The sequence below is a fragment of the Papio anubis genome, chromosome 4 (assembly GCF_008728515.1).
Source record: "Papio anubis isolate 15944 chromosome 4, Panubis1.0, whole genome shotgun sequence".
Classification (NCBI taxonomy): Eukaryota; Metazoa; Chordata; class Mammalia; order Primates; family Cercopithecidae; genus Papio; species Papio anubis.
In genome coordinates, this window is record NC_044979.1 from 76,871,891 (window position 1) to 76,880,114 (window position 8,224).

Here is an 8,224-nt window from a genome sequence, read left to right on the forward strand (position 1 = left end):
CTTTAAGCAGTAGTACTTGAATTTCATAGATAACGATATTTTCTTAAGTTTGTTGGTAGAAGTTTTATCTATTCATTTGATAATGTGCTGGATTCATGGTTGAATTTTGATGTTTTTCTAATATGTAGGTAAGTTTATTTTTTTTTTAATTTCATTTTTTTTTTTTTTTTGAGGTGGAGTCTCACTCTGTTGCCCAGGCTGGAGTGCAGTGGTACGATCTCGGCTCACTGCAACCTCCGCCTCCTGGGTTTAAGCGATTCTCCTGCCTCAGCCTCCCGAGTAGCTGGGACTACAGGCGCCCACCACTATGTCCAGCTAATTCTTTGTATTTTTAGTAGAGACAGGGTTTCGCCATGTTGGCTAGACTGGTCTTGAACTCCTGTCCTCATGATTTGCCCGCCTCGGCCTCCCAACGTGCTGGGATTACAGGCATGAGCCACTGCGCCCAGCCAGGTAAGTTTCATTTGTATGTATTGTCCTGTGATTAATGGACCAGTGAATAATGATTGTGAATTGTTGGGATTGTCTTACTAGCCTCATTTGGCAAATTTTGATTATTCCTTGTCCATTATACACATTCCACCTTTTTTATTAAAGGAAAAACTACTCTTGATGTAAAGATGTTTATTTTTTGCTAATAATGAGTTGGTATTAATTCCTAAGTACATAAAGTTTACCATAGAGTATCATCTCATGAGTTCTTTGCATTTGTTGCCCTTTATTCTTTATTATTTCTGTCTGTTATTTGGATTGTTCATTTTGAATGAAGGAGAGAGACCTGTGATAGGACAATATGTTGTAACCAATCTGAGGGAGGAAGCATTCAGTCTCTCAGTCACATATGATAGCATTGTGCTTTTCGTTGATGCCTTTGGTGTTGTAGTAGATAGTATTACACCATTATGGTATGATAGTTTATATATTGTATTTTACAGTATTACAGTCTTACCAGTCAGTGTCACATGATTCAATTCCCTACCAGCCAACAGACAAACCAATCACATACTCCTCTAGGAGCAAAGGAACATCCTCGGCCGGGCATGGTGGCTCACACCTGTGATCCCAGCACCAGCACTTAGGGAGGCCGAGGCGGGTGGAACACAAGGTCAGGAGATCGAGACCATCCTTGCTAACACGGTGAAACACCATCTCTACTAAATATACAAAAAATTAACCGGGCGTGGTGGTGGGCGCCTGTAGTCCCAGCTTCTAGGGAGGCTGAGGCAGGAGAATGGCGTGAACCCGGGAGACGGAGCTTGCAGTGAGCCAAGATCACACTACTGCACTCCAGCAAGGGTGACAGAGCGAGATTATGTCTTAAAAAAAAAAAAGGAACATCCTCACTTTTAATGCTATACCACTCTCTGCTCCCAAGTTAATCCCTGTTTGGGCCTGTGGGAGCTTACACCATCCTCCTATATGTAATTAATAACTGATGTCTGGTTTATCTGTTTAGTAATAGATGTTATGTGTTTAACGGTGCCAGTAAACGTAGGGTGCTCCTTCCTTCCTCACTGGTAGGGTGCATGAGACGCTATTGAAACAATTGGCAACACAAATGGAATGGACCAGCCCTCATGCAGGATACCTGCTCAACTTGACCTACCTGCTGTCGGCTGACGGTTCCGTAACACATCAGCAGTCACCTGGGTCAGAACCGTGAGCTGATGATGGGCCTTCCCTTTGGTCTTTGTGGTCTTCACGTGTTGCCATCTTCTTCCACACTAAAATGCTCTCATCTCCTAGACATGAATGTTTAATTGCACCCCAGCATGACATTTGGCCTGTGCTTAGCAGGCAGTTTTGAGGCCCTGGCTTATTAATGCACAAAAGCACAGCACAGAAGCCAACACTTAAGTCCTAATTAGCAAGAATCAGGCTGTATCTCTGTAGTCCCTGCATCTACTCTGGTCACCATCTCTGTATGCTTTGGGCATCCATGTGAACATTATTAATTCTTGTACACTCCAAGACAATAGTTATTATGTAGGCAGAAGTAGTGGCCTTGTTTGTTTCTTGTGCTACTGCTCCCCTTGCTGCTGTCCCATACACCCTCCTGATGAGGTGTACATCATGGTTCAGGCACTGATGAGTAAAGAAAGTAGAAAGAAAGAGTTTGATAGCCCCTACTGAAGCATATGAAGAAACGTCTCAGCTGCTTTCATTGAAAAATTCCTAGTCATTGTGTGGGCTTTTCTTATCACTGCTGCTTATCAGCATGTCAAAAGTCTAATCTTCGGACTGCAAGTCTTGACGGCCTTAGACATAATGGCCTTACTGCATGTGGAGCCAACCCCAGGAAGATGGAGTGGCACTCTCTGGAGGATTAGGTGGTCTCCTCCAATGTGGGTTGATGGGCTCCTGAACTCTTTCCTTTAACCATGCAGAGAGTCTACACTGCCAGTGATCATGTGCCGCAACTCTATAGATGTAGAAACTCAAAATATTCAAAATATTCTGAAACAGTTTCCATTGAAAGGAAAGAGAAAAGCAGTCAGGTGCCATGCTGCGGTCAAGAGAACTAGTAGATGGCTCACAAGAACACTGTCGCTACTGTCTGTGCCTCTGTCACAACAGACATCCTGATCCTTCAGTTGTAAGGGTACAGGGCCATTTTCCTCCCTTTCTTACTGGTAGTTCTCAAGATAACTGTATGATATGCTGGGAATGCAATATCCTGATAATCAGGTGACATTGGTCAGAACAGCCCAGGTTCTGTTATAGTCCCTGCTCGAAACAGAATGGACTTTAACGCTTGTGTCCAGCAAACCACATCTTGGGAGACAACCCAAGGTGGGCTGCTTTCTGGGCTCCCTCAGTTGTAGTGCAAATGAAGCATTTACAGTCAAAACTCCATCCATCTGCTCTGGGTAGCTTTCCTGATCTTGTGGTAGCGGTTCATATTGAATCCTAGACTTCTGTTGTCTTTTGTTTGCTATTTGTAAGTAATAAATTCACTTCATGGAATTTATGTATGAATGTGTTTGGTCTCATTGTAGTCAGAAAAGTTGGTAGCCATTGCACAGTGAACCCGCTTCATAATTGGTGAAAACACCTATGGCCCCCTTGTGCCACAGCAAGGAGGTTAATTCAGCCAAACATAAACTTCATGTTCGTAAAACCCTGTAGCACAATTATTACCATGTGGGAGGCCTTTAACAATGGTGATGCTGATTTGAAGAACTCTGAAGGAATAAATTTACACAAATGGGTTGGGTACATGGGAGTCCCTCCTAACTGAAAGCAACCATTACTCCCCTTCGCCTAAAAAGAGTGGAGAGGCCAGGTGCGGTGGCTCAGGCCTGTAATCTGAGCACTTTGGGAGGCCGAGGTGGGCAGATCACAAGGTCAGGGGTTCAAGACCAGCCTGACCAACATGGGGAAATCACATCTCTACTAAAAATATGGAAATTAGCCGGGCGTGGTGGCGGGCACCTGTAATCCCAGCTACTTGGGAAGCTGAGGCAGGAGAATCGCTTGAACCTGGGAGGCGGAGGTTGCAGTGAGTCGAGACCATGCCACTGCACTCCAGCCTGGGTGACAGGGCAAGACTCCATCTCAGGAAAAAAGGAAAAAAGTGGGTAAGAACTGAAACAGGTTTAAAATTTCACCTAATTGGAAATGCAAAGTTTACAAAAATAATATTTAAAATTAAAGGTTAAATGAGTGCTCATTGAATTTTATGCCTCCACAAAATAGGTTGTGAATTAACTTCAACATTTGTTGAAAGCCACCAAAGTTGGGAAGCCTCCGTGTCTGAAATTCACATGTGGCTCAAATAAGAATTATACCTGGGGATACCCCAAAGTTTAAATATGGTATCCCCTATGATATTATGAGGAATTACTGTACATAAAACAGGTTGTCCTCCTTTAACTCTGAAAATCATATTATCTTGCCTAAATTCTCCATAACGCATCGCTCTGCAGTATCCTATAGTGGACATAGGTTTCCTGACCAATGAGCACTAAACTTAAGTGTATGTGACTCACCTATGTTCTTATCAAAATGAAAATCCCCGAATCCCACCAGTTAGAATAACATGAGAGAATGTCAGATTTTTGGAATATAGAAGTTTTCTGTAAGGTTATTAGGTATCAATTCCATTTTATTAATAGATATAAATATATTTAGATTACCTATTTCTCCTATGTTTTAGTATTAATAGATTGTGTCTTTTAATTCATCCAGTTGGTCTCAGTTACCAAGTTTGTGGGTTATGGAGATTGTAATATTCTTTATTATTTTCTCATCCATGGGCTCTCTAATATAAACGCCTCTTTTAATTCTTATTAGGTTGGTGCAAAAGTAATTGTGGTTTTGGACCATGAATTTTAAATTTTTATAACTAGGCTGCAACATATCTTTATTGATCAAACTAGAACCCATTACAATGGGCTGGGCGCAGTGGCTCACACCTGTAATCCCAGCACTTTGGGAGGCTGAGGCGGGCGGATCAGGATGTCAGGAGTTTGAGACCAGCCTGACCAACATGGTGAAATCCAGTCTCTACTAAAAATACAAAAATCAGCTGGGCGTGGTGGCATGTGCCTGTAATCCCAGCTACTCAAGAGGCTGAGGCAGGAGAATCTCTTGAACCCAGGAGGCAGGGGTTGCAGTGAGCCGAGATTTCACCTTTGCACTCTGGCCTGGGCAAAAGAGTGAGACTCTGTCTAAAAAAAAAAAAGAAACCATTACAATGAACACATTTTTGCCAATGAGAAATAAACTTGTTTATTCCACGTTTTCAGGGTTCGATGAACTCTTGGAAAGCATTTTCTGCATCCTGCTGGTTGTGTAAGTGTTTTCCCTGCAAAAAGTTGTCAAGATGCTTAAAGAAGTGATAGTTGGTTGGCGAGAGGTCAGATGAATATGGCAGATGAGGCAAAACTTCATAGCCCAGTCTATTCAACTTTTGAAGCCCTGGTTGTATGACATGTGGTCAGGCGTTGTGGAGAACTGGGCCCTTCCTGTTGACCAGTGCCGGCTCCAGGTGCTGCAGTTTTCCATGCATCTCATCGATTAGCTTGGCATACTTCTCAGATGTAATGATTTCACCAGGATTCAAAAACTGTAGTGGATCAGAAGACTGGCAGCTGACCACCAAACAGTGACCATGACCTTTTTTTTGGTGCAAGTTAGACTTTGGGAAGTGGTTTGGAGCTTCTTCTCAGTCCAACCACTCAGCTGGCTGTTGTATGAAATCCACTTTTCGTGGCATGTCACAATCTGATCAAGAAATGGTTCATTGTTGTTTCATAGAACAAGAGAAGATGACACTTCAAAAGGATGATTTTTAAAATATTTGGTCAGCTCATGAGGCACCCACTTATCAAGCTTTTTCAACTTTCCAATTGGCTTCAAATGCCGGATGACCATAGAATGGTCGACATTCAGTTCTTCGTCAACTTCTCGTGTAGCTGTAAGAGGATCGAAATCAGCGGTTGTTCTCAATTGGTCGTTATCAACTTCCGGTGGCTGCCCACTATGCTCCTCATCTTCAAGGCTCTCACCTTCTTTGCAAAACTTCTTGAACCACTGCACTGTACCTTAATTAGCAGTTCCTGGACCAAATGTGTTGATGTTGTGAGTTGTCTCCCCTGCTCTAGGACCCATTTTGAACTCGAATAAGAAAGTTGCTTGAATTTGCTTTTTGTCTGACATCATTTCCATAGTGTAAAATAAATAATAAGTCATTAGAAAAAAAAAGTCAAAAAAGTCAAAAAAAAAAAAAAAGGCAAGAAATTCCCATTAAAATGATGTATAACATAACCACATTTATTTAAGATATTTAAGAGGGTATTCCAGTATCAAACAGCAAATTCCAAGAATGCAAAAACTGCCATTACTTTTGTACTCACCTTATAGTAATTTGTGTGATTTCTTTTTTTCTTTGTTAGCCTGGCTTGATAGTTACCAATTTTGTTGATCTTTTTGAAGAAACAGCTATTGTTCTATTGAGTTCTTCTGTTGATTTTGTGTTTTCAGTGCCATTGACTTGTCATCTTGTTTTTATTTCTTTTGAGTGAATTTGGTTTATAATGTTCTTTTTTCTTTTCTTTTCTTTTTTTTTTTTTGAGTCTCGCTCTGTCGCCCAGGCAACCTCACTCTGTCACACAAGATCAGGAGATCGAGACCATCCTGGCTAACACGGTGAAACCCCATCTCTACTAAAAATACAAAACATTAGCCGGGCGTGGTGGCAGGCGCCTGTAGTCCCAGCTACTCGGGAGGCTGAGGCAGGAGAATGGCATGAACCCGGGAGGTGGAGCTTGCAGTGAGCCGAGATCTCGCCAACGCACTCCCTCCAGCCTGGGTGACAGAGTGAGACTCCATCTCAAAAAAAAAAAAAAAGAAAAAAAAACAATGAGCCATAGTAGGGAGAATGAGGCGGGCGGATCATGAGGTCAGGAGTTGAAGACCAGCCTGGCCAACATGGTGAAATCCCGTCTCTATAAAAAATACAAAAATTAGCCAGGGCTCCTCACCTGCTCTGTGGCTCCGGCTCTGATCAGCTCACTGGGTGACTCTGACAGCTTCCTCCCCAAAGCTTGGGTCCTAATCTGTGGGAATGAGGTGTCCCAGGCCCCCTGCAGGCAGGAACCCACCCCCAGCTCCTCTGGTGGGACCTCCTGGGCTTTCTTATCTACTGGCTTGTGAGACCCGGTTGGCCAAACTTGGTGTCCTATTTTTATTTTGTCCTTTTTCTTAGTGTATGTTTTCTGTAACTACTGCTGTGTAGAACTTCTATATGAGTTTTAGGTAGAGAATCTTGCCCACCCAGAGGTCCCCCACCCCAGAGAGCCTCTGCTTCGGTCCCCCTGGGCTGGTCCTGCCTGTGCTCCGCTTGGTATGAATGTTGAGTGTGATGGATCCACACGGCGCTTGACCCTGCATCTCCTTCCTTCTTGTAGCTGAGGCCAATTCTGTTCTCTCTTTCTCCACCTGAACTGCACTTAAAGCCAAGATGAAGGATGAGAAGTGGTTGCTACGAAGGACCCTCCTGCAGCGAATCTGCTGTGAGGAGGCTGCACTGGCCCAGCCTGTCATTTCCTTCTCTAAGCTCATTCCAGAGGTCGGCAAGGGGCAGCCTGTCCCTGCCTGCTCCTGTGGTCCGTGAATCAAGAACGGATTTTACATTTCCAAGAACGGATTTTACATTTCCAAGTGGTTGAACAAATAAAAAAAATAACACTTCATGACACTGAGAAGTTTCCATGTCCATAAGTAAAGTTTTATGGGGGTGCAGTCATGCCCATCTCTTCACAGGCCACCTGCAGAAGGCTGCTGTCCTGCAGCCATGGCAGAGTTGCATCCTTGAGGCAAAGATCAGTTGGCAAAGCTGAAAATACTGACTCCTGGCTCTTTAGGGAAACAGTTTCCAGTCCCTGGTTTAAGGGCTGTGTGGCAGGACCCCAGGATCTTGGTCAGATTGTTTCTCACTCAGGGCCTGCTGTGGTCTTCGCTAGTATGTCTGCAAAGTCTTGGTGCTATGGTGCCTCTCATGGGGGCATTGAGCCCTGTCATGCTAGATTTCAGGGTGTCTGCCTCATGGTCATCTGTCTCACCAACAGAGACCCTGTGGCCAGATTCAAACTGGCAGGAACAGTTGGTCTTTGGTAGCAGGGATACCTTAGAGCTGAGCTGCCACCCACCCTGAGGTGGTCTCATGACACCCACTGTCTGGGTCAAGGATGGGGCAGGGCTGGTGTCCTGAACTGCGCTGCGATGTGGATCCTAATAGCCAGGCGGGGAGAGGGGGTTGCTATTACTCCCCATATCGTGGGGGGTGCCTCACCCCCTTGCGATGTGGATCGTAATAGCCAATGACTCACCCCTGCAATGTGTGTCCATTATTAGCAGTCTCTTTTGTTCAGGATATTAGGAACATTTTCACAGGTTGTGTGTACACAGCCTGCAATAGGAGAAGGAATACCATCCTCTGCACCTCCGGATATTAGGAACCATATCACACAATGGGAGTACACTTTTTGGGAGATTTGGAGTAATGTCGTCCTGTGTTTCCCTGAATATTCAGAGAAATATCACAGGGCGGCTGTACACTCACTACTCTCTTGGCAGGAACATCATGCTTTACCTACTGGAAATTAGGAGCAATATCACAGACTGGGTGTCAAGCCACTGTCATATTGAAAGTACTATCATGCTCTACCCCACAAGTTATGAGGAACAGTATCACAGGGGGGTGTGTACCTTCTCCAGT